The sequence below is a fragment of the Erinaceus europaeus genome, chromosome 12 (assembly GCF_950295315.1).
Source record: "Erinaceus europaeus chromosome 12, mEriEur2.1, whole genome shotgun sequence".
Taxonomy (NCBI): Eukaryota; Metazoa; Chordata; class Mammalia; order Eulipotyphla; family Erinaceidae; genus Erinaceus; species Erinaceus europaeus.
The window spans coordinates 91566013-91592557 of record NC_080173.1 but is presented as its reverse complement, the minus strand read 5'-3'; positions in this window follow the sequence as shown (position 1 = coordinate 91592557).

The following is a 26545-nucleotide window of genomic DNA, read 5'->3' as shown; positions in this document are numbered from 1 at the left end:
AAGATGGTTTTGGCAATTCTAGGTGTTTTCAGGTTCCAGATAAATGATTGTAGTGTTTGTTCTATTCTATTAAAGAAGCTTGGTGGAACTTTGATGGGAATTGCATTAAATTTGTATATGGCTCTGGGGAGAATATTCATTTTGATGATATTTATTCTTCCAATCCATGAGCATGGGATATCTTTCCATTTCTTGGTATCAGTTTCTATTTCCTTGAGTAGTGACTCATAGTTTTCAGCATACAAGTCTTTCACTTTTTGGTCAACTTTATTCCTAGGTATTTGATTGATTTTGCTGAAACAGTAAATGGGAGTGATTTCTGGATGTCTTCTTCTTCAGATTTAGTGTTTGCATAAAGAAATGCCACTGATTTTTGTACATTGATTTTGTAGCCTGATATCTTGTCATATTGCCTAATAACTTCCAGTAATTTTCTGCTGGATTCTTTAGGTCTTCCTATGTATACTATCATATCATCTGCAAATAGTGAGAGCTTGACTTCTTCCCTTCCAATCTGTATTCCTTTGATTTCTTTCTCTTGCCTGATTGCTATGGCAAGAACTTCCAATACTATGTTGAAGAGTAACGGTGACAATGGACAGCCCTGTCTAGTCCCCGATCTGAGGGGGAATGCTTTCAGCTTCTGTCCATTGAGAATGATGTTGGCTGTAGGTTTGCTATATATAGACTCCACTATCTTGAGGAATTTCCCATCTATTCCCATTTTTTGTAGAGTTTTGAGAATGAATAGGTGTTGGATTTTGTCAAAGGCTTTCTCTGCATCTATTGAGATAATCATGTGGTTTTTGGCTTTGCTTTTGTTGATGCGGTGAATGACATTGATTGACTTACGGATGTTGAACCAGCCTTGCATTCCTGGGATGAATCCCACTTGGTCGTGATGAACAATCTTTTTGATACGTTGCTGTATCCGGTTGGCCAAGATCTTGTTTAATATTTTGGCATCTATGTTCATCAGAGATATTGGTCTGTAGTTTTCCTTTTTTGTTCTGTCCCTATCAGCTTTTGGTATCAGGGTGATGTTGGCTTCATAGAAGGTGGAAGGGAGTATTCCTGTTTCTTCAATCTTATGGAAAAGCTTCAGAAGTATGGGTACTAACTGTTTCCTGAAAGTTTTGTAGAATTCGTTTGTGAAGCCATCTGTTCCAGGACTTTTGTTGTTTGGGAGATTCTTAATAACGGTTTCAATTTCTTTGTCTGTGTTTGGTGCATTTAGATTTTGTAGTTCTTCTTGGTTCAGTTTTGGAAAGGCATATGCTTCTAGGAATTGTTCCATTTCTTCCAGATTCACTAGCTTGGTGGCTTATAGTTCTTTATAGAAGTTTCGCAGGATTCTCTGGATTTCTGTGGTGTCAGTTGTGATATTTCCTCCATCTTTTACAATTCTATTAATTTGAGTCTTCTCTCTTTTTTGTTTGGTGAGTCTGGCAAGGGGTTTGTCAATTCTGTTTAATCTTTCAAAGAACCAACATTTGGCTTCATTGATCTTTTGTATGGTTCTTTTATTTTCAGTGTTGTTTATTTCTGCTCTAATTTTAGTGATTTCTGTCCTTCTGGTTGCTTTAGGGTTCCTTTGTTCCTCTTCCTCTAAGTCCTTGAGGTGTGCAGTAAGGTCAGTCATTTGAGCTTTTTCTTGGTGTTTAATATGTGATTGTATGGCTATAAGTTTCCCTCTCAGTACTGCTTTTGCTGTGTCCCAAATATTTTGATAGCTTGTGTCTTCATTTTCATTTGTTTCCAGGAACATTTGAATTTCCTGCTTGAGTGAATCTCTGACCCAGTGGTTCTTAAGGAGTATGTTGTTTAGTTTCCAAATTCTGTGACTTTTAATAATTTTCTGTTTGTTATTAAATGTTAGTTTTACTCCACTGTGGTCTGAGAAGATACTTGGGATGATTTCGATGCTCTTGAATTTATTGATGCTTTCTTTGTGGCTAACATGTGGTCTATCCTTGAGTATGTGTTATGTGGATTTGAAAAGAAGGTGTATTCCAGTTTTTTGGGGTGAAGGACTCTGAAAATGTCCAAGAGGTCTAGTCTGTCAATCTCTTCATTCAATTCTATTGTATCTTTGTTGGTTCTCTGCTTTGTTGATCTGTCTAAGTGTGAGAGTGGGGTATTGAAGTCTCCCACTATTATTGTATTACTATGGATGTATTTTTGAAATTCTTTCAGTAAGTGCTTGATGTATTTAGATGGTCCCTCATTGGGTGCATAGATGTTAATAATTGTTAATTCTTCTTGGCTGATTGATCCTCTAATCATTATGTAGTGTCCTTGCCTATCTTTTATTACTTTATTTACTTTAAGATCTATCATGTCTGAGATGAGAATGGCTGTTCCTGCCCTTTTTTGTGTTCCATTAGCCTGTATGATAGTTTTCCATCCTTTCACTTTAAGTCTGTGTTTATCTTGTTGTGACAGATGGGATTCTTGCAAGCAGCATACGGTTGGGTTATGTTTTCTGATCCATCCCCCCACTCTGTGCCTTTTGATGGTTGAATTTAAGCCACTGATATTTATTGATATTATGGATTTAATATATTGTAGTGCCATTGTTCAAAATAATTTTTTTTTGCTCTGATATATTGCAAGTATTATAGTGATATTCTTGTTTATAAGAGGTCTTTTAGAACCTCTTTCAGGGCTGGTTTGGTGATGGTTGCTTCCTTTAACTGTTGTTTGTCTAAGAAGGTTTTGATCCCTCCATCTAGTTTGAATCAAAGCCTAGCAGGGTATATTATCCTTGGTTGAAACCCTTTTTCATTCAGGGCTCGATAGATATCTTGCCATTCTCTTCTGGCCTTTAGAGTTTGAGTGGAGATGTCTGCAGATAATCTTATGAGCTTTTCCTTGTATGTGACTTTTTGTTCATTCATTGGAGTAGCAGTTTTATTTGTTTTTGATCTACCTATTTTTTTGATGTATGTGTTTCTTTTTTTTTTGCCTTGTTGTTCCTCAGTTGTTGTGTCTTGAGTACAAGCAACACTGTACTAAATACCTTTATGACAATTGCAATCACCAACCTCAGGAATTACAATAGCAACTGAGCAAGTATTGAAGCAGTTTAATCACTACCAGTTAGCCAAACAATGTTTCCAGTCTGTGAAAAAATAGTAACCAAATCCCAGTGAAGAAGAAAGAGAAAAGAAAGAAGGGATAGCAAGAATAGACAGTTATGCAAATCTACTATCCTCTGTATATTCTAGGGGTAACAAGAGGGGAAAGGGAAGTAGAGCTGAGATACACACATAGAGAGTCCACTCTGAGTCAGATTTCTTCCCCAAAATAATTCACAAATTCAGAAAGGCAAAGAAGAAGGAAGAAGTGTATGACAAGATAAAAAAGAAAGAAAACAAAAAAAAAGAAAGAAGAGAGAGAGAAAAGATAAGAAAAAGCTGTAATTAAAGAGCAGTGAAAGGAAAGTTTTTTTAATAACTTTATTTTTAATTTAATTTAATTTAAATTTAGTTTTTTTAATTATCTAGGAGGAAGAGGAAGGGGAGAGTCTGTAGAGGAGGTAGGAGTAATGAGACAAGTTCCTCCCACAATAGATAAGATGCTCACTACCCTAGCAATGAAAGATACCCTAAGAGTTAATTCTGATCAACCTTAAGGGGGGGGAAGATATATGACTTTATATAATATTAATAAAATAGAGCAGGGTAAAAAAAAAAAAACCCTATCCCAGATTACCTCAAACCTCGTGGTCAGAGGCAGCTGATTGTTAAGAAAGAAAAAAAAAATTTAAAAAAAACCCTCAGGACTAGACAAGGATAGCTGAAATAGACAGTTATGCAAATCTACTATCCATTGTATATTCTAGGGGTAGCTAAAGGAGGAAGGGAAGTTGAGCAGAGATACTCGAAATGAGAGTCCACTCTGAGTCAGAATTCTTCCCCAAAATAATTCCCAAACATGTATCAGTGATTCAGTGAAAGCACACTGTTTGGTGGTGTGGGGAATGGGGCCTGTGGCTTTGGAAGCTGTAGGATTAAGGAAGAAAGGATAACAAAATGAGAAAAAGAAAAAAGAGAGAGAGAGAAAAAGAAAAAGATAAGAAAAAGAATGATCATAAAAGAGCAGTGAAAGGAAAGAGTTTATTTATTTATTTTTAATTATTTAATTAGCTATGTGGGGTGGGGTGGGGGGGTTGCCTACTTAGAAAGAAAAAAGGCCAGAGGTTTCAGAAGAGAATAGACTTAGAATGAATGATACTCCCTGGTGGGACAGGAATCTTGGTAAAGAAAGAAGCTCAGCAGGGGAGCCTGCTAGGAGCTGGTCCCCAGGGATTGGTTATGGGGGGGGAGGGGAAGGAGGTGCGCTTTGGGATTAATAATTTGAAAGAAAAAAATGTTTTCCCTTTTTTTCTACTCTACTTTTTAACCCAAATTAAGTTATAGTCACCTCCTTGGTGTCACCGCTAGGACCCCTTATTGACTGGCCTACTAAAGGCAGAAAATCCTACTGTTTCTGGACGATGTGGTCAGAGCTCAAGCCACTAGCAGCTTCTGAGTCCACCATCTTCCAGGAACCCCTTCATGTTTATTCTTATGAGATTTTTTTTTGATGTGTAGAAACTTTTCAATTTGACATAGTTCCATTTGCTCATTCTTTGTTTTATTTCCTTTGCCTATAGAGTGCAGTCTTCAAACATGTCTTTAATGTTAAGAAACTGAACTATTTCACCGATAAATTATTTTATGTATTTTAATAGCTTCAGGTCTAATCCAGATCTTTGATGCACTTCTAGTTAATTTTGGTGTATGGTGTTAATTGGCTGTCCGGTTTCATTTTATTCTTTTATTTAAGAAAGGAGACATTAACAAAACCATAGAATAAGAGGGGTACAATTCCACACAATTCCCATAACCCAATCTCCGTATCCCATCCCCTCCCCTGATAGCCTTCCCATTCTCTCTCTGGGAGTATGGATCCAGGGTCATTGTGGGTTGCAGAGGGTGGAAGGTCTGGCTTCTATAATTGCTTCCCGCTGAACGTGGCCGTTGACTGGTCAATCCATATTCCCAGTCTGCCTCTCTCTTTCCCTAGTAGGGTGGGGCTCTGGGGAAGTGGAGCTCCAGTACACATTGATGGGTTCGTCTATCCAGGGAAGTCTGGTCAGCATCTTGCTGGCATCTGGAACCTGGTGACTGAAAAGAGAGTTAACATACAAAGCCAAACAATTTGTTGAACAATCGTGGACCTAAAAACTGGAATAGTGCAGATGAAGTGTTGGGGGGTATTCCCTGCATGCTCCTGTGTACTTCTGCTTTCAGGTATATATTTTTCCCCTAGTTTATGGGCACATGTGAACCTATGCTCTATCTCAGGGGACCTGGACTATATCTAGGTTTGGGGACTTTATTGGGGAGTGGACCACCTGGAATGGATTCAGAGAATACTATGAAAGGAAAGGTCTCGCCCAAGTGATAAAACTGAAGGGTTGTAATTCCACACCTGAAGTCTCTGGACACAGTCTGAAGTGAAGCATGCTGGGGTGGCACTCATTGCATTGATTAGGTTGTCATCCGTGGATGCAATATTATTTTATTTGAATTGAGAGTAGCATGCAGAAAAGTGCACCCCACCCTAAATTCCCAGGACTGGGGGAAATATACGCTCTATAGTCGAAATGTGAGGTTCCTGTTGTCTTAGGGTTCAAAAAGACAATGGATAGTTATCGTTATCATCACATTATTTGGTGATAGGGTTAACTTTGGAAAGTCCCTTTGTTAGGGTTTGGGATATAGTACCCAGCATCTTGTATATAGCTGTGCTACCGGTTTCTTCTGTTCTCCCTGGTCCCAGTTTCATTTTTTTACATGTGGTTGTCAAATTCAAATACACTGTTGTTAAAGAGAGTTTCTTTTATTCATTGGGCAGTTTGGGCCTTCTTATTGCACAAAATGTGCCCATACATGTATGAGTTTACTTATAGATTCTCGATCCTGGTCCATTGATCCATATGTCCATTGCTAGTCCAATACCACACTCTTTTAAATACTATTGCTTTGTAATAAGTTGTTTAATTTCAAGGAAATTTAAGAATAAGAATTGTAATAAGAATTGCATTGAATCTATAAATTGCTTTTGGCAGGATTGTCATTTGAACGATATTTATTCTTTCAATCCATGAACAAGGAATGTTCTTCCATTTCTTTGCATCATCCTCTATTTCTTTTAACAATGTCTTGTAGTTTTCACTGAAAAGGTCATTCACCACCTTTGTTAGCTTTATACCTAGGAATCTTTTTTTTCCCTTCCAGGGTTATTGCTGGGGCTTGGTGCCTGCACTATGAATCCATTGCTCCTGGAGGCCATTTTTCCCATTTTGTTCCCCTTGTTTTTGTTATTGTTTTCATTGTTAATGGATAGGACAGAGAGAAATTGAGAAAGGAGGGGAAAACAGAGAAGGAGAGAGAGAGATAGACACATGCAGACCTGCTTTATGACTTGTGAAGTGACCACACCCCCTTTGCAGGTGGGGAGCCAGGGGCTCGAACCAAGATCCTTATGCTGGTCTTTGTGCTTTGCACCATGTGCACTTACCTGCTGCACCACCACCCAGGCCCCTATTCCTAGATACTTTATCTTTTTGTTTTCAATTGTAAATGGGAGTGCTTCCTTGAATTCCCTTTCCCTGGCCTATCTTTTGTAGATCAGTGATCATCTTTATGAGATAATTATCAGATCGATTATTGGAAAGGACCACACAGTTCATAAGTCAAGGTTAACTTAAAAAAAAAAAAAGTATAATAGAAAGCAAGGGTAATACAAAACCTGAGGCAGGAACCATAAACTATTCTTTAATATCTGGAGGATAGCAGTAGCTAAGAGAAGCAAAAGTTTCCTTTAGAGATGATGTGATCTGTACAGAAAAAGAATAGAGATGTGAAAAACAGATGAACTTAGCATCAGCAGCAAAGCTTCCAGCTACTAAGAATGAGTGAGATTATGAAAGTGGCTAGAGATATGAGACAGTTATATAGAGACTGAAATATGATAACATGAAGAATGAAATCTATAAAGATACAGAAAATGTCTCTCTTAGTTAAACTTCAACCCTTCTTATCCTATGGTCTTGTCAGTATTTCCATTTTATAAGTAAAAAATTTTTTTAAAATAGTAAAAAAAACAACTTCAAGACTGATTTTTTTATTTAGTAAATTTCAGGAGTAAGCTGTGTACCAGTAATATCAAACTCAAACAATAAGATCATAAGGTGATAGCCTAGAAGAACTGATATCAAAGAAAAAAAATATTTACGAGTCTTGAATTTTCCACAAAGCAATACACATACTCGCATTTTTTTTTTTTTTGAGTGGTGCTAAAACCTTGGCTCAAATGAAATTCTACCACACTGAAACCAACTGTTTCTCTGTCTCTCTCTCTCTGCAAAGAGACAAGAAGAGAGAGAAAGACAGTGAGAAAAAGAAGAGACACTTCAGCACTACTACATTATTCATGAGGTATGAAGCTTTCTTGATGCTATTTCTGGTATTCCCGTCTGGTACTAGGAATCAGATGTCATGCTTTGTTCCACCATAATGTGCATGCTCTACCAAGTGCCTTATCTTCTAATCTTACATTTTTCAAAGCACGTGACTCTGCTAGATTATCTGTTACTTTCTCCAGCTCCATAGAGACAGAGTTACAGAGAAAGCTTTCTCTTTAGTATGAGAACCAATACTCCATGTGTCTTTATACATGCAACTAACACTTGTTCTCAGGATGTATAAATACAACTGGTTATAAAAGAAAGTTATGTTTTAGTTTCTACGCATTTTTGTCATGTGAGAAGAGAGATGGTCAGGAACTACCACATCTCTTAGTATTTTAAGATAAGCCAGAACACTAGATGTTTATTGAAAATACTGGTTGTTGCATGTTGCCTCAATTGAAAAACAAAACAAGACTGGATAAAGCATCTGGTCAACAGACCTTCTTTACATCAACCTATATTTCTGTTGTATACATCCAATTCAACCTGTCACAAACCTGGAGACAGCTTTTGATACCCGAGAGTCAAAGCTATGTGTGGTTTCCTTTGCTTGCATTGATTAAAGGAAAGGGGGGGGAGGAACTCTGTTAAAGCTAAGTGAGCAGTTGGGATTAACGGTTTACAGGGCAATTGATATTGGCAAAACAGAGGAAGAGGCTTAAGCTAAGGAGGGTCTGTAGCAATTGAGAGGTGCAGTTGTTTATTTGATTTTGATCCAAGGAGGTGTTCTCATGATCTTTAGATCTGGTTGAGCTGAGGTTTGCTTTACCTACTATGATGAAACTTTGTGTGTATGTAATCCAACAGTAGATGTTGGTAACGTGAAATATAGTGAGATGTTATACAGACATTAAAAAATGATGAGTTACAGGGAAACCCATTTATTTGGGAAATTTCTCAATTTATAGTGCTCATTGTTTCAAACAGTATTATTATTATTATTTTAGGTTTTAAAATAGATTAAATATATGATACTATCCATGATTCTAAGGTTGCAGGGTTTTTTTTTTTTTCCTTTCTAAAACAGAAATCTTTTTTTTTCCCCAAAAAATTGTGTTGGGTGGATTCTGGAATGACAAAATAATATCACCCAAGGCTGTGTGTCTGGCTGCTGGGATGTTAGGAGATTTGGATTTTTTTCGTGACCACACTCAATTTTTTTTTTTGTCTTTTGTTATGAATTTACTTCAGAAGCCACACACTAAAATCATTATATTGTTTTTGAAAAGCCATTTTTTACTTTTATGAACATTTAGTGCATTTCAGTTAATTTAAAGAGAATCTATCAATTTTCTACATTCTTCTAATATTTCTAAGTATACCACTTATTCAACTTTTCTTCTTGGTAGTTTTATAGCTCACCCATTTCTCATTAAGTTAATTCTTGAATGTTATAAAGTTTGTTGATCTAGAAGTGCTGATTTATTATTTGGTATCTTGATATCAATGCAGCATGTAGCTAAATAAATACTTTTATAACTTAATAAAATTAAGAATCATTGTTGCCAAAAGTTAAAAATTACACTGTGAGTGTATCATTAATTTTGTATATTTACAATAAATCTTTTTTTTAAATTTTTTATTAGTGACTTAATATTGTTTTACGAAATTGCAAGATAACAGGGGGACAATTCCACACTATTCCCACCACCAGAGTTGTTTATTCCTATTCCCTCCATTGGAAATTGTAGTAGTTCTCCAAAGTGTTGTTAATGTTTGGGGGGTGCCAGCAGGCCGGGCTAGCGTCGCGGTGGTAGACAGAGACAGACTCAGGGACACATGGCTGGGCTGAGAAGCTGCAGTTTAATCTTTATTCACCAACAGGCAAATCACCACACCATGTGCTCCCCCATGTTTTTCCTTCCGGGTGGTGCTGGGACTCTGCATGTCCTTAGCATACGGGGGGGGGGGGGGGGGGGGAGAGAGGGGCTCAAAACTAGCAAGGACCAAACCATTTCTCTCAGAGGTAGGGGGAAGGGTGCCAAACCAACACGAAGAATACCAACACCAAAGGGCATAGATAAGGATTAACTATTATCTATCTATCTCTCATCTATCTATCTTTTCAAATTTTTATTAGTGATTTGATATTGATTTACAAAGGTACATGTCAACAGGGGTAGAATTCCACACTGTCCCCACCACCAGAGTTCTAAATTCCCAGTCCCTCCACTACTGTTCTCCTAAGTTTGCAGACATGGACTAACCATCATCCCTATAACTATCTGTCTGCCTTTGTACATAATTCCACCTTTTCTTTCGAGGTCCAGTCTTTTCTTCCCTTCCAAGCCACACATAACCCTATTACTTCATCCAAATGTCCCTCCCTTTTTCCTCTTCTCTCCCTGGGTCCTGACAGAGCTAGAGTTCAGAGCCTTCTTATCCTCTTCCTCTTATCACTTCTTGACCCCACGGGGAGTATGGATCAAAATTGTTTTTAGGGTGCAGAAGGTAGGAGTTCCAGCTACTGTAATTGCTTCTCTGCTGGATACAGATGTTGGCAAGATCCATTTCCCCAGCTTGTTTCTATCTTTCCCTAGAAGGTTATTCAATGTCTCTTTTAGAGGAAAGTTTTACTTCTTTTTTTTTTCCTCTCCAGGGTTATTGCTGGGGGGCTCGGTGCCTGCATTATGAATACTGCTCCTGGAAGCTATTTTTTCCCCCTTTTGTTGCCCTTGTTGTCTTATTGTTGTGGTTACTATTGTTGTTGTTATTGGACAGATAGAGAGAAATTGAGAAAGGAGGGAAGACAGGGAGGAGGAGAGAAAGATAGACACCTGCAGACCTGCTTCACCACCTGTGAAGCGACCCCCTGCAGGTGGTGGTGAACGGGGGCTCAAACTGGGATCCTTACTCTAGTCCTTGTGCTTTGTGCCACGTGCACTTAACCCACTGCACTACTGCCCTGAAAGTTTTACTTATGTAAGTAGTTTCTTAGGACATGGAACAGAGGAAGCGCATAGGGCTTGTAATCATGTGATTCTTAGTTCGGTCTCCAGCATTACCTGTGCCACAGTGAAACCCTGGTTCTCTCTTTCTCTCAGAAATAAATAAATCTTTGCAAGGAAAGTTTAACGTAACATGGAACAAAATCATATCCATATGTGTTTTCTGATAGCTTTGTCTCATTCTGATAGTAATTTATCTCTTCATGTCAACTACTGACCTGGAATCTCTTGACATTTGTGTTCTACTCTTATTAAATCAGAAGGTCTTGATTATAATTATTCAGTTCATCCCTCTCATTTTATGCATTATGAAATAAACTAAGGAATCGAATGTGACTTGGCCAAAAATCCACCAGTTGCTTTTTAATTTTATTTCTTAAGTGAGCACATCAAGCACATACAGGAAGGGTAGAATAGTTAAGAGTAGAAGTGGCTTACAATCCAGTGCATAGGGATTGAAATTTTAGAGTGCTTACATGCTAACTGAGTAGCTGTGGCCTCTTCGTATCTTACTAACCTGATATGTAAAAACTGTGACTTGCGCACTCTGATGAAAGGTGATGCCAGTTGGCATTGGGTGTGATGTGCTGACAGATTCAAAGGGAAATAAGAAACTGCACACATGTGACAACTATCTTGTAAATCATTACCACCACCACCCAATTAAGTGACTTTAAAGCTTTGAAATGGGAGTTGAGTGGTAGCGCAGCAGGTTAAGTGCATGTGGCACAAAGTGCAGGGACCTGGTTTGAGCCCCAGCTCCTCACCTGCAGGGGGGTTGCTTCACAGGCTGTGAAGCAGGTCTGCAGGTGTCTGTCTTTCTCTCCCCCTCTCTGTCTTCCCCTCCTCTCTCCATTTCTCTCTGTCCTATCTAACAACGATGACATCAGTAACAACAGTAATAACTGCAACAACAATAAAAACAACAACAAGAGCAACAAAAGGGAAAATAAATAGATAAAAAATTTTTTTAGAAAAAAAGCTTTGAACTTTAACATCCAACCTACAGTACTATCCTGAGAAATAGATAACAAATCCCGTTAAAAACATTCCACAACTGAGCACATGACACTGTCTGTAATTCAAAAATCCTGTGTCCCAAGTATATCTGAGAATGGGAGGACTTCTAACAACAATTGAAAAAGAGAATTATCCATGAAACAAAGTGATTTCCCTATTATCGCAGCCACAAGGAGGACTGAGGAAATAATCTTCATTTTTTGTGAATCAGTGGAAACAAGAGAATGAGATTGCTTTGAATCCAGCACAAGATATTTGAATCTGAACTCAAGTATGTGGGCACTGCTATGAAGATCCTCTCTGAGTTGTTGAAACTTGGTTTCAACCAGAGAATTACAGACTGATTCTAATGGGGATAGCATTAATCATTTGAGATTGGAGTTATTTTAATAGTAACCAGGGATTAAAAAAATTGTCTTCTTATTTTTTTTCCATATCAATCACTAGAGAAATCATAATTTCTTTCTAACCTGTATCAATAAAGTACCCAATATCAGACTAGTTTTTTTTTTCTTATAACATACCACCCCATACAAGCCTGCTTCATGAATTTTAGGTTTCTTTTCAGTTGTCCATTCCTAGAAGGACACAGACTATCAGCATATGTTGCATGAAAGAGAATGTCCTAGAAGGCAGTGACTCGGACACATGCCTGGTCCAGAAAAGCAAAGCTTCTGGCCAATTCTTAAATAATCAGTTCTGACAATTACAGATGGAGCAGAATTTACACACAGGAAACGTCAGTCAGAGAGTGTCTCTGTATAGGATCAGGAAAGTTCACTTTGCTAACTGAAGAACTTCAAGTGTGTCACTTGTTAGAAGAGGCTGATTAAGTTTGCTTGTTGTTTTCCTATGTGATAATTTCACTTTTCTTTATGTTGTGTTTAGGCCAGGTTATACCTAGAGGAATTGTACTTTGCTGGCTATCTATACACTGACAGAACATGCTGTTCAAATTCACAGTGTGACAAAACAACATTCCAAGAAACACTTTTGTTGTTTCTAACATCAAGTTCATAAATAAATAATTATCACACTGAGCCAGGTTTTTGAAGTAATTCAGCTGGGACTGTGCTGACACCTAAATAAGTTGAAAGAGATAAGTTGCTAGGCTCGTGGAATGCTGCTTTCTTACCCCCGGCTAAAGAAAATTGCGTGTGCTGTTAAAGACCCAGGTAATACTTTTATTTCTTCTCACTGTGTTACCTATTATATATAATCCTGCCAACCTTAAGAATGTGAAGGCTTTATGGCAAGTGTTCTACCTTTTACCTGGAAGCATTTTAGTAGCCATATTAACCTTAATTCATGCACCAAAATATAGAAAGTCATTAGGAATAATCATAAAGGAGAAGATACATAACAACACAAAAAGCTAACACTTTTAAGTATCCAAACCACCAAAAGAAGAAAAAGCTGAAGTCAAATTAAGACAAATTTCCTCAGTAAAAGGACATCTATTAAAAAACAATTTAAAACAATTGTTCCCAAGGAAAATTAGGCAAAGAATACAAATGGGAAATTCACAAGCGCAGAGACAGAAGTGGTCATTTAGCATAACAAACACTGTTCTCATTTAATGTTAATTGAATTCTGGGCTATGAGACAGAAGTGAAATCAGACCATCACAAATTAAACACAATTTTACATCCCATTCATCAGCCTGATAAAGACTGAAATGCTTGGCAGTATCATTTGCTGATAGAATGTGGAGAAATGGGAGTCAGGTGGTAGCCCAGTGGGTTAAGCGCAAGGACCAGCATAAGTTCAAGGCCCCCTGCTCCCCACCTGCAGGGGAGTCACTTCACAGGCGATGAAGCAGGTCTGCAAGTGTCTGTCTTTCTCTCCCCCTCTCTGTTTTCCCTTCCTCTCTCCATTTCTCTCTGCCCTATCCAACAACAACGACATCAATAATAACTACAACAATAAAACAACAAGGGCAACAAAAGGGAATAAATAAAAATGAAAAAAATTTTAAATAAGAATGTGGAGAAATGGGTTGTGTCATATCTTGATGGCAGTAGCATGTTGTGACTCAACTAACATGGAATGAGTACCTTTTGTAAGTAACTTGTAAAATTAAAATGAATATATGTATTTTCCTACTCATTGATCCTACTTTTGGTTACTATGGCCTAGAAGCATTTGCCTGTAGAGACATGTACTAGATGTTTCTAAGAATTGTTTATTATAGTCAAACGTTAGAAACTTAGTAGTATGTTAGTTAAAAGTTACAGGGTTTTCGATAATCATGACTACGTGGAGAATATGATATAGGAATTAAAATGAGCTTTTGGACCTAAAGAGTGTACAGTTGTGTCAAGAAATAGACTACAGTCTATGGCTTTTACATTTTAAATAAATTTAAAACATAGAGGCATGAGTGATATACTACCTAGAGTTCGCAGTTGCTCTGGTTATAGAATATAGTTGAAGTTTATCTGTAATATCTTATTTCTGCTACTAAAAGCAAACAGTGACAGTGCTATAAAATGCTAATCATTAATTCTAGACATGAAAAGGATTTCATTGCTTTTGATTTTAAGAGAGTAAAAGAAACTCTTTCCAAAAGTCAAGAGAGAAGGCTTGATGGGGGGATATAAAGAAATCCTTTCCCGAAGAGAAACACCAGTAAAGCAATAGTCAATGTCACTGCTAGTCACTAGGATGTAAACTGAAGTCACAATTGGTAGAGAATTTTGATCAATCAAAATCTGTACAGTAGGCAAATGGTCCAGGGAAGCTTAACATAGAAGGTACATGGCCTCTTTTCTGCAATACCATTAGCCCTTGTCCCAGAAGAGCCAGAGCATTAAAAGAATGAAGAGCTCCAGGGCACATTGGTGGGGTCGTCTGTCCAGAGAAGTCTGGTCGGCATCATGCTGGCATCTGGAACCTGGTGGCTGAAAAGAGAGTTAACATACAAAGCCAAACAAATTGTTGATTAATCATGACCCTAAAGGCTGGAACAGTGCAGATGAAGAGTTGGGGAGAGGGGTGTGTCCTTTTTGTAGATAGCTAGTAGGCATATTTTAGTTATATTCCAAAAAGCCTGTGGCTACACTAGTTTGTTTTTTTTTCGTTTTTTTTTTTTTTCTCTGATCCTGAAATCTGATGTGCAGGTGGATTCAACTTATTGCCTCTCATTCCCCAGAATTCGCCCTACTAGGGAAAGAGAGAGGCAAGCTGGAAGCATAGATCAACCTGTCAACACCCATGTTCATCGGGGAAGCAATTACAGAAGCCAGACCTCCCACCGTCTGCACCCCATAATGACCTTGGGTCCATACTCCCAGAGGACTAAAAAATAGGAAAGCTATCAAGGCATGGGATGGGATATGGAGTTCTGATGGAGGGAATTGTGTGGAGTTGTTCCCATCCTATGGTTTTGTCAGTGTTTCCTTTTTATAAATTAAAAAAAAAATTAACGATTTAGAAGGTCCTGGAACATGATGGCAGAGGACCTAGTGGAGGTTGTATTGTGATATGGAAAACTGGGAAATGTTATGCATGTACAAACTTTTGTATTTACTGTTGACTGCAAAACATGAAACCCCAATCAAGAAATAAAAAATTTTTAAAAAGAACAAAGAGAAGTGGGAGAGTAAAATACAGCCTTCTCCTCTTGTAGCCCCCAGAGCCATGATCAGGTCTGAAATTTGGGAGATAAAAAGCTTTGAATTACATAAGTTTTGAATTTGACTTTAAGATATTTCTGTATGAGAAAATGTGACTTAATGACTTTATGAAGAATATTCTTACAATAGAATGTGACACATTCCAGATGATGTCATTGAGGCTTCAAGAGGACCTCTGATTCCTCACAATTGAGGGCAATGATAGAAGAACTGAAACAAATCATCGTCTACCAACTACCTAGAGAACCTAGGAACTGGGAGTTTAAATAGAGAGTCACATTGGACAGAATGATGATTAATCTGGCTTGACCAAATCAGTTTCAGATTATGCTTGTTCTTTCAGAGAAATTATTAACAAAACTCTTTTTTTTATTAAGAGAAAGGTCTCAGCTTAATTTATGGCAAAATTCATGAGGATTAAGCCATTCTTTTTAAGGACAACCAACAGGAAAGTGGTATTTCAAACTGGAATTCAGACCAGGTCTGTCTGACTACAAAATCTGTGTTCTTTCCACTGCTGTTAAATCTTACTGAGCTGAACTATTGATAGTAGCCTAAGTCAATAAAGTTTTACAAATCAAATCCAAGAAAATGATCTATGAATATCACTTTTGAGACCATCCCTACTTCATACTTAATCATGTTGGCATCTAAAAACTCTTGGAGATTGGTCTTAATGATTAAGTAATTAAGATGTGCATTATACATATATGTATATATGTGTGTATGTATGTATGTGTGTATGTATGTATGTGTGTATGTATGTATATATATGTTATTCTAAAGAGATTGAAATATGTATTTTCTTAAATATATCAAAAGTTTAGTTACATTTACTATTTGTCTACTTGTTTTCCCCATTAGCAGAAAAGTGAAAGTGAAACTCTCTGTGAATGATCATAAACTTCCAATTAGTAGAGTTCTGACTAAAACATTTCACATGTATTAATGAAACTATTGAAATATCAAGAAATAATATTAATAAATTGCAATGCCATGTAAGTTGTGCAAAAAAAATACATATCACATTCTTTTAAATATCAAGTTACCAAATTTTACCACTTTTAAGGAGAAACTTGACTGGGTATTCACAAAGAATTTATCTATAGGAACTTATCTTGCAATATTACTAATACCTCTGAAATCACATAGACCTCATTGTGTAACCTTCATTGAAACAGACGTTTTATGAATATGCATAATCTCATAGTTGCCTATCTATAAATATGCTAGTACTTTTAGATTATAGAGTTATATTTCATTTTGGTACACCTATGTTCATAGCAGCACAATTTGCAATAGCCAGAATTGGAATCAACCTAAGTGTCCAACAACAGATGAGTAGCTAAGAAAGTTGTGGTCTATATAGGCAATGGAATACTAGTCAGCTATTAAGAATGATGAAATAACACTTTTCACCTTATCTTGGATGGAACTTGAAGGAATCCTGTTAAGTGAGATAAGCCAGAAAGAGAAGAATGAATATAGGATGATTTCATTCATGGACAGAATTTGAGACATAAGAATAGAAAGGGGAAAGCATAATACAGAGCTCAGACTGGGTTTGGCACCAAAGTAAAGGGGGAGAAACTTTCAGGTCTCGGTGTATGATGCTGAAGGAGGACCTAGGATGGAAGTGAGAATGTTTTGTAGAAAAATATGAAATTTTCTTTTTTTTCCCTCTTGTTGCCCTTGCTGTTTTTTTTATTGTTGTTGTGGTTATTATTGTTGTTGTTATTGATATCGTTGTTGTTGGATAGGACAGAGAGAAATGGAGAGAGGAAGGGAAGACAGAGGGGGGAGAGAAAGATAGACACCTGCAGACCTGCTTCACCACCTGTGAAGCGACTCCCCTGCAGGTGGCTCGAACTGGGATCCTAATGCCGATTTTTGCACTTTGTGCCATGTGCATTTAACCTGCTTTGCTACAGTCGATACATGTGAAATTTTACACATGTATCAACAACTGTATTTTACTGTAAACCATTAGTCCCTCTCAATAAAAAAAAAAGAGGAGTATTTCAGGCTGAGAAAAACCTCACCAGGTAGATAGGACGCGTTACCATGTATAAAGCCCACCCTGAGTTCAAGTATAGGCATCACAAGTGAACACAATGGCAGAAAGAGGCATAGAGAATGTCTTCCTGGGTGGTAGTGCAGTTCTGTTGTTTCTCTCACACTTCGTCTCTTTCCCTCAATGTCTGAAATAAAAAGAATACAAACTTTGGTCCATAAGCAATTAAATCATGCACATACAAGGTCCTAGTGCAGACAAAAGAAAATAAGTATTTCCCCAGGTAGGAAGAGATCTTTCCATTTCTGCTGCCCTTAGCCATGCCTTAGGAGGAAATTAGCAAGGGCTCTGCACTGAGATAGAATCCAACAGAGAATACAATTCTTGTTTCCCCTTCTCAGCTGTGACCTTGGGCAAAATGTTTAACCTTTCTGAGTCTCTGTTTCTTTTCATGTGAACTTGAAACATTAGCTCATACTTTTTAATTACGCCCCAAACTCAAAGTGAGCTCATAGCCATGTAGTAGTGTCTTCCAGTGAACCTTTGTTGATAAATTAGATATGTGTGTGTGTGTGTGTGTGCACACGCATGTGTGTGTGTGTTTACACCTTTTAGTTGCCACCAGGCTTATTGCTAGAGCTTAGTGCATGAATAGGCAAACGCTAGAAGAAGAAGTGCATGCATAACGAATCCACCACTCCTGGTGGCCTTCCTCTCCCTCCCTCTCTCTCTCTCTCTCTCTCTCTCTTTTCTTGTATTAGGACAGAGAGAAATTGAGAGCAGAGGCAAATATAGGAACCAGGAGGAAAACAGAGAGACACCTGCAGACCTGCTTCACCACCTATAAAGCTTTACCTCTGCAGGTTGTGAATGAAGATTTCAACCTGGTTCTTGTGTGTGCTCATCTAGGTATGCCACCGCTCAGCCCCCAACACCACAGATACGGTTTGATATTTTATTATTATTGGAATGAACTTAGGTAAAAAAAAAAAAAAAAAGAAAGAAAGAAAGGAAAGCACTTATCTTAAGCAGCAAAAATACACTTCCTTAATCAGCGTTCTCAGGATTCCAAAAAGGGAGCCAAGAAAGGAGGGCAGGCCAGGAGTGGGTGGTGGGGGGAGGCTGTTAGAAATAGTAGCCCCCACAGAGGAGTTAATCAATTCCCAATAGATTCTGTTTTTCAAAATGTGCACGTGCTGGAATGGATAAAGCCTACAGAAAGCTCACTGTCTGACACGTTGAACCATAGTTGCCGATCTCTGAAGAGCTATTAACCAAGCCCTCTTGAGCTTCGGGAGCAAACTCCTGCCTTGGCCTAGGCTCATCATGCTCTGTAACTGATCTTCCCCCAAACACTTTAATGAACGTTGACACTTGGCAGAGGCGAGTTAGCAGAGCCACAAGCTCTTAATGAGCTCTCATTCCTAAGAGACTTGGGCTTTGCAGAAGCATAGTCTTGCCATGCCCCCACCCTCATTTATCTCCTTGGTTCTCTGAGCATGGGAGCTTGCAGTCAGCCCCAGGCAGAAATGCCACATCAGGCCACATCTGCATGGAGGTCCTGGGTGTCAGCACAAGATTCTGTGAAAGGAGATCATCAGTACATAGTTCAGGGATCTTTTCTACACAGATCACTCTGAATGTCCTCTCCAGAGGAAGTGCAGGCTGGATAGGCAACCATGCAAACCTACGTCCGGGCAATAAATTACCATGCATCATAATCCAGCCTTCGGGTTCATAACTAAAGCATAGTGTTATTTTTTTCTGAAGGAGAGATCACCGTCTTGCTCAAAAAGTCTCAACCAATGAAGATCTTTCGTGTCTGGAATTCCACATTCAATCCTAACATCACACAAGTACACAAGGCAAAGCTCTGCCCCTTTCACTCTCTCAATAAATAAAATAAATCTTAAAAAGAAAAAAAAAGTCTGGGACCATCTCCCCAGACGATACCTTTATCCCACCTACATGTTAGCTGTCAGGCTCAGGTAAAATTAGTAAAGTCATGGGCCCCTTGGAATATACCTAAAATAGACTTCCTAGCTTTTTCCAAAATGGAGAAAACCCCCCCCCCATAAATTTCATCTGCTATATTCTTACCTTTAGGTTCCTGATTATTGAAGAATTTGTTCTGCTTTATACCTGAATATTTTTCAGCTACCATCCTACAAGGACGCCAACCTGACTTCCTTGGACAGGTGACCCCAACAATGAATCCTAGAACCCTAACTCCCTAGAGCCCTGCCTCACTAGAGAAAGATAGAAATAGGTTGAAGGTATAGATCAACCTGCCAATGCCCATGTCCAGCAGAGAAGCAAATAAAGAAGCCAGACCTTCCTTCCAGCTTCTGTTCCCCATAATGATCCTGGCTGGGTCCATTCTCACAGAGGGATAAAGAATAGGGAAACATCAAATGGAGGGGAAGGGATATGGAACTCTGGTAGTGGGAATGGTGTAGGATTATACCCCTCTTACCCTTTGTTCTTGTTGATCATTATTAAACCAATTTTTAAAAGTCTCAACTTATGGCTGTTTGAGTAGCTGTTGCTCTGAAGCTTAAATAGGTCTATGAAATCACTCATCCGCTAATGAATAATAGGGAACCGCTATTAGTTTATCTTCCCTATGCTTATAGCAACATGAATTTGGGCTGGACTCAGTGCCTGCCAATGAAATATCCACATTTTATTAGGATAAGATATATTAGATACCAGAAGCTGGGTGGTAGTGTAGTGGGCTAAGGGCACATGGCGCAAAGCAAGCGCAAGTGCAAGGGCTGGCGTAAGGATTCCGGTTCGAGCCCCCATCTCCCCACCTACAGGGGGCTCGCTTCACAGGAGATGAAGCAGGTCTACAGGTGTCTATCTTTCTCTCCCCTTCTCTATCTTCCCCTCCTCTCTTCATTTCTCTCTGTCCTATCCAACAACAACAGCTATAACAACTACAACAAGCACAACAAAAAGGGAAAAATGGCTACCAGGAGCAGTAGATTCATAGTAAAAAAGATATATAAGAAACCAATACATCAATAAGATTTGTATAGAATGAGTCCAGTATTGGAGGGGAAAAGGAGGTGGGGGGGAGAGTTATAAGGAGGTATTGGTATTAGGAAAATCACTTTTTAGAGGATAGTAAAAAAATCTGAATAGTTCCATCCTGCTTTACACAGATTGTGTCTTCTACAGAACGAAGCCTAAGACATCTCTGTTGGGTCATCAACTTCCTTGAGCACATATGAAGGGTCACCTTTTCCCTACTTGTTGTATTTCTACTAATTTTCTGATTGAGAGTTCCTTTCACATAAACCACTTTTGCTTTAGATAGGCATCTTATAAATACTTCTCAAACATTTGGACACAAGAGATAATATCTGTGGTAATATGAAGAGTAAACTACTAATTGGTGGGGGGGGTCCAACGAAAAAAATAGCTAGAATAGTTTTACTGGTATTTGGAATATAGAGAATTGAGTATACAGATGTGAACAAAACAAAATGTTAACTTATTTCTAAGACTTTGGGAGAACTATAGTGTTTATCGATGCGGGTGGGGGTTGGGACATACGCCTTCAGTGATGGGAGTGATGACTAATAAATAAAAATAAACTATGTAATAAAGCAGCATTATCAATACAAACTAATATCTTGTTGGGAGGTTATAGTTGACAGAATAGTTGTTGACACGTGGGTACAATTTCTCATCTCCCTGTGACAGGTATCTTCAAAACACTCTTTCTCCCAACTGAAGTCCTTTTCCACCATCACCCACTAGGACTCCATCCTTTTCTTCCCTTATTTGACAGAGTCCTTTGCTTTTCTGCCATACACTACGCCCAGTCCAACTTTATTTTGTGTTTTCCTTCTCTATCCCTGTTTCTTAAATTCTACCCGTGAGATAGCCATTCTCCTTTTGGCTTATCTCATTTAACACTGCTCAATTTCCATCTAAGAGAAAGTAAAGGGGTGTCTTTATCATTTTTAACAGCTGCATAGTATTCAATTGTGCATATATACTATGACTTTATTAGCAGCCAAAATTCTTATGGCAAGGTTACAGGTAGAGTTATTTTCAGGAGTTATTCTCAGTAGATCCTCTCGCCACAAAAGTATATCACTGCAGGTCCAGCTTTGTCCCACTTATTTCACTAGGCATTGACTAATGGTACTTTTCTAGTTAAACATTTCTCCAGTGTGAAGGAAGGGTTCACTTCTTTACATACATATATTGGATCTCTACTAACCGTAGCACAAAATATAGTGAACGACGCACTAAAATAGAAATAAAAGGGAAAAATTCCAGAAAGTGTTACAGAACAGTAAAAAGTCTAGTATTTTGCTGACAATCTTTTTTTTTTTTTAAAACAATGGTCAATCATTGATATCTTGATTTCATGAATGAGACTCTCAAAACAATTCTACACTGGCAGTAGTATCTCGTTTCAGATTTCACATGGCAGCTATCATATTATTTAAAATGCCAATTGATTATTAAAAACACATTTCCCCAGCTTTGACTACCATGTAATAGACAGGTAACTATTATATCATTGCTAAACCCCGGTAAATACTTCTTATTGGAAACACATTTCTTTTGACTCAACAATATGATTGTGTATGTATCTATTACAGAAATCTTGAAACTCTTGTCAATTTGTGCCAAAAATACATCTCTTCTCTTGAATTCATAAGGCTCAAGATGTTGCCTCAAATGGAGTACTATTAAATCCCAATAAGTATCTCGGTAATAAATAATGAATGCTGTAGCAAAAGTTTGGCAGTTTGTTTAATCACTCACAATAATCACTGGAAACAAGAACACTCTACACATTAAAAGCAGATTTGTTCAAAGCAGGCTGGCCACTTTGTGTCTAGACTGAGCTACTGCTGGCTCAAATGTTCTGGACAAAAATTTGTAGCAGCAAAACCCTTTTACGGGGCAAATGAATCAGTCTGGGGTTTGTGTACAAGTCTGCCTAGTGGATCCATTGTGGTATTCTTATACTCCTAGATTCGGGATCCATAGCTCAGACCAGAGTTGGACAATTAAAGGGGGGAAAAAAAGGAATTAAGTCTAGAAGTTTAATGATCTAAACTAATACTTAGTCCAGCACCCTATGCTGGAGAGCTAATGGTGATTTCTGGTTAGTTCAGAGTTATCTACGCAGGCTTTGGTCCATTGACTCTTTTCAGGGAATGTAAGAGATGTGAAAAACCTAAACACAATTCTACATATTTTTTTTTCACTAAAGGGAAAGAGATTTTTAACTCTTTTTGACACTGGGTGGAGTATAAAGGATGTTCACTGTTTATATATATATTTATATATATAGGTGAGCATATATATAAATATATATATATTTCCTGTTTCATTTTGGCTAGAATCATAAAAGGGAACTTTTATGATTCATATGGTATTTATGAAGCCAAACTAACATCCCGTTTGCCACTAGGGGAAATATTTTCCCAGAGCTTAGCAAATAAATTCTTCCAGAATGACTGAAAGGGTCCCATCATCATTTCAATCCACCTAAGACAAACTTCGCCTAGGCTTTCCACAATCTGCAAGGTTAATATTAGGGTACTCCTTTAAAGTGGAATCTGTCAGCTAGAATTAATCTGTGCCCATTTCTTACAGGTTGTTAAGGTATATTGAATCCTTTTCCTGAACATGAGAATAACGTTGCTAAATATTGATAAACTCCTAAGGATGTAAGAGAGATCTCTGACACAAGCTACACAGTCTACTAGAAAGATCTTGAACATAAATGATTTCACTACTCCCAGAATGTTATTTTGATGGATAGATAGACTGATGATAGATAGATTGATAGAGAGAAGACAGGCAGATAGATGATAGACAGAGATACCACAACTGCCCCTGTTGCCACAACACTCTTATACATGCTTTTGTTATTATTATTGTTTGTTTTTTTCCTTCTGGGTTATCATAGCGGCTCCATGAATGAACTACGAATTTAATGCTCCTGGCAGCTATTTTTTTTTCCATTTTATTAGATGGGACAGAGAGAAATTGAGAGAGGAGGGCAGTGGATAGAGAGGGAGGAGAAAGATAGACACCTGCAAACCTGCTTCCCCGCTCATGAAGTTTTCCTTCCCCTGCAGGTGGGGAGTGGAGGCTCAAACCCTTTCCACCATTTCTTCTATCACTCTATCACTTCCTATTTTTTCCCATTTAAAGTGGGATTATAAAGGCAAAGCAATATCTGTGTAACTTAATAGATGTTCTTGGCCTTTTAGCGCAGTTGTCAGTGTCCTCTATGTGCCAGGTATCAGGTATATTAACTTCTAAGCTATCTAAAGCAGTGGTACATGGTGTGTGAGGAACCATAGCAAAGGCTGAGAGAACGAAGCTTAGATTAGAATTCCATGTACTAACTATATGGCCTTGTCCATGAAACTTAGTCACCTCAAGCCACAATTTCCCTATCTAGGAAGACGGGAATTATAGCAATAAGTTTATCCTAGAGTTGCTATGAAAAATGAATGAATTATTATTATTGTGAAAGTATTCAAAACAAGACCCTACACATAGATATCACTAAGCATTATATACATGTCTTAAAGAAAAAAATGTTACTGTATTATTCAAAGACATCTAAAATAATTTGTATTACTTTATGCTAGCTTCTATTAGGTTACCTTTGAAAGTTTGTTTTTTATTTTAGAAATTCTTGTCATTTTTAAAAGGATTTCTTTTAAAAAATATTTTTATTTTTAGTATATGATGGAGACAGAGAGAAATTGAGAGGGGAGGAGAAGGAGACAGAGAAAGAGACAGAAAAACACCTGTAGCCTATTTCACCACTCCTGAGACTTTTCCCCTATAGCTAGGGACAAGGGCCTTGAATCCAAGTCCTTGCACACTCTAATGTTAGCCCTTAACCAGGTATGCAGCAGCCTGGCCCCACATTTCAAAGTTTAAATTGTTAACCAGATTTTACCTTTAATCAAAGAACTTCATCCCATTAAAGATGCAAATTCTCAGGAGTCGGGCTGTAGCACAGTGGGTTAAGCACAGGTGGCGCTAAATGCAAGGGTCAGCGTAAGAATCCGGGTTCAAACCCAGGTTCCCCACCTTCAGAGGGGTCGCTTCACAGGCAGTGAAGCAGGTCTTCAGGTGTTTATCTTTCTCTCCCCCCCTCTGTCTTCCCTTCCTCTCACCATTTCTCTCTGTCCTATCCAACAGTGATGACATCAATAACAACAACAATAGTAACAACAATAATAAAACAACAAGGGCAACAAAAGGGAATAAATAAATAAGTTAAAAGTTGTGAATTCTCATGTAGACTCACTGTTACAATAAAAATACCTTTCTGTGATCTGCAACTTTACCGACTGATCTTTCAGTCTTAGGAAGCTGTCAATATAGTGAAAACTATTTTGTAAAGTCCCCCATATTTGCATAGAAAGAACAAGAAAAATCTTGTGAGTTTTCCCAACAGATCTAACTTATTTAAGCCATAAGTTTGGCTAGTGAGACTAGCCAGAAAATACTGCTACTAAACCCATAATAGCTGCTAAGAACATAGTGAAATACTCAGGAACTTGCTAAGACAGAGAAGCACAAATCAGTTTCATCAGTAGAGCCTATAGCATTACATATATTAGTGCAAATCCATGCGCTTCCTTGGGAAAAGACCTATCTTTCTGAAAGACTAGGATACTAAAATTCCCTATGATTATTACATTGTTATCAATGTATTTTCAAGCTTTCAGCAACTGTTTACATAGTTTGCTGCCCCTCCACTTAGAGCGTGGATGTCAATAATTGTGAACTCCTCTTGTTTCAACATTATATAGTGTCTATCTTTCTTTTGCTTTTTGAGAGAGAGAGAGAGAGAGATTGAGAGAGACCCCAGCTTCCTTCAGTGCAGTCGGGGCCAGACTCAAACCTGGATTTCACATATGGCAAAGCTGTGCATGATCTAAGTGAGCTCTTTGCCAACTCTATCCTTATGTTTTATTGCTTTAATTATTTTTAAGTGGGCCTCATCAGAAATAAGTATTCTGCTCTTGCTTTTATCTTGCATGATGGTTTTCTTCCTTTGGTCATCCCCACACACACACTTTATTTTTTTTAAATAGAGACAGAAAAGCTGAGATAGAAGGGGGAGATAAAGAGGAAGAAAGGAAGCAAAATACCTGAAGAGTTGCTTCACCACTTGTGAAGCTTCTCCTCCTGCAGATGGGGACTGGAGGCTTAAACTTGAGTCCTTGCTGTGCGATGGTTTTCTGTTCTTTCCCTTTGAGCCTATTGTTGTCCTGCCAGGTCAAGTGGATTTCGTCCAGATAACATATGGATGGGTTATGCTTCTTATCAATTTTTCCTACTCTGTTCCTTCTGATAAGTAAGTTCAGACTGTTGGCATTTAGTGTAATTACAGATTTCGAATCTGCATTTGTGGTTTCTCCTACATGGTCTGCAATAAAGAGGTGACTATCATATGGTACAGAGAGGTCTAGTATTAACAGAGAAATAACTGTATGTAGTAAAAATATAAAAAATAAACACATCATTGTCTCAGAATCAGAAGACTAATACTTGAATCTCAGTGTATCATTTCCTAGACTCATATATGTTCATTGATAACTATAACTTCCTGAATTCTTCATATACTAGCAGAAAATAATCGATATAAAAGAAAAAAACTAGTTATTAAAAAGGTTTTATTTAAATGTAAGTTATTGTAAGTTCCCCCTCAGGTCCATTTTATAAGCAAATGCATTTTTATAATTTCTCCCTATTATAAAATGACATATTGCAGAAAGCATTGAAAGCTTAGAACAGTGCTGAGAAAGTGAAAAACAAAACAGAAATCTGTCATATGTCATTTCCTTACAAAGAATGGAGATATATATATATTATTGTTGTTATTTTCTATTTGAAGCCACAAGAGAATGTAGTTTTCCCCCACCTACAAAAGTCACTCTAGATCTGTCAGGATATGGCAGGTCAAGCAGGGCTGATACCCCAATCATCTCTCTGAGACAGATGTTCACCCAAAAAAGCCTCCCTACCCCCCCCCCTCCTCAGACGACCTTATTGCCAGTATTCTGCACCTGGCCAGAGAGCTGGAGATGTCAACTGAAACTGCTGCACAGATTATAGTTAAGTTTCCATTTCCCACAGGCAAAATGGTGTGGAGACTCCACAAATAACTTAACCATTGAGATTGCATGAGCCTTTGCCCCAGCCCGTTCCTGATAAGACCACAACTTCCCTGTCCCCACCTCATGATATTGACCTTTAAAATGATTGGTCTGACAACACTTCCTCTTTTCTGCCTGCTTGCTTGAGTATAAGAGTACCTCCGTGTAACCCAATAAATGCACTATCCCCTGTCATAGTGTCCAGAGACGTCACTTTGCGTGCTCAC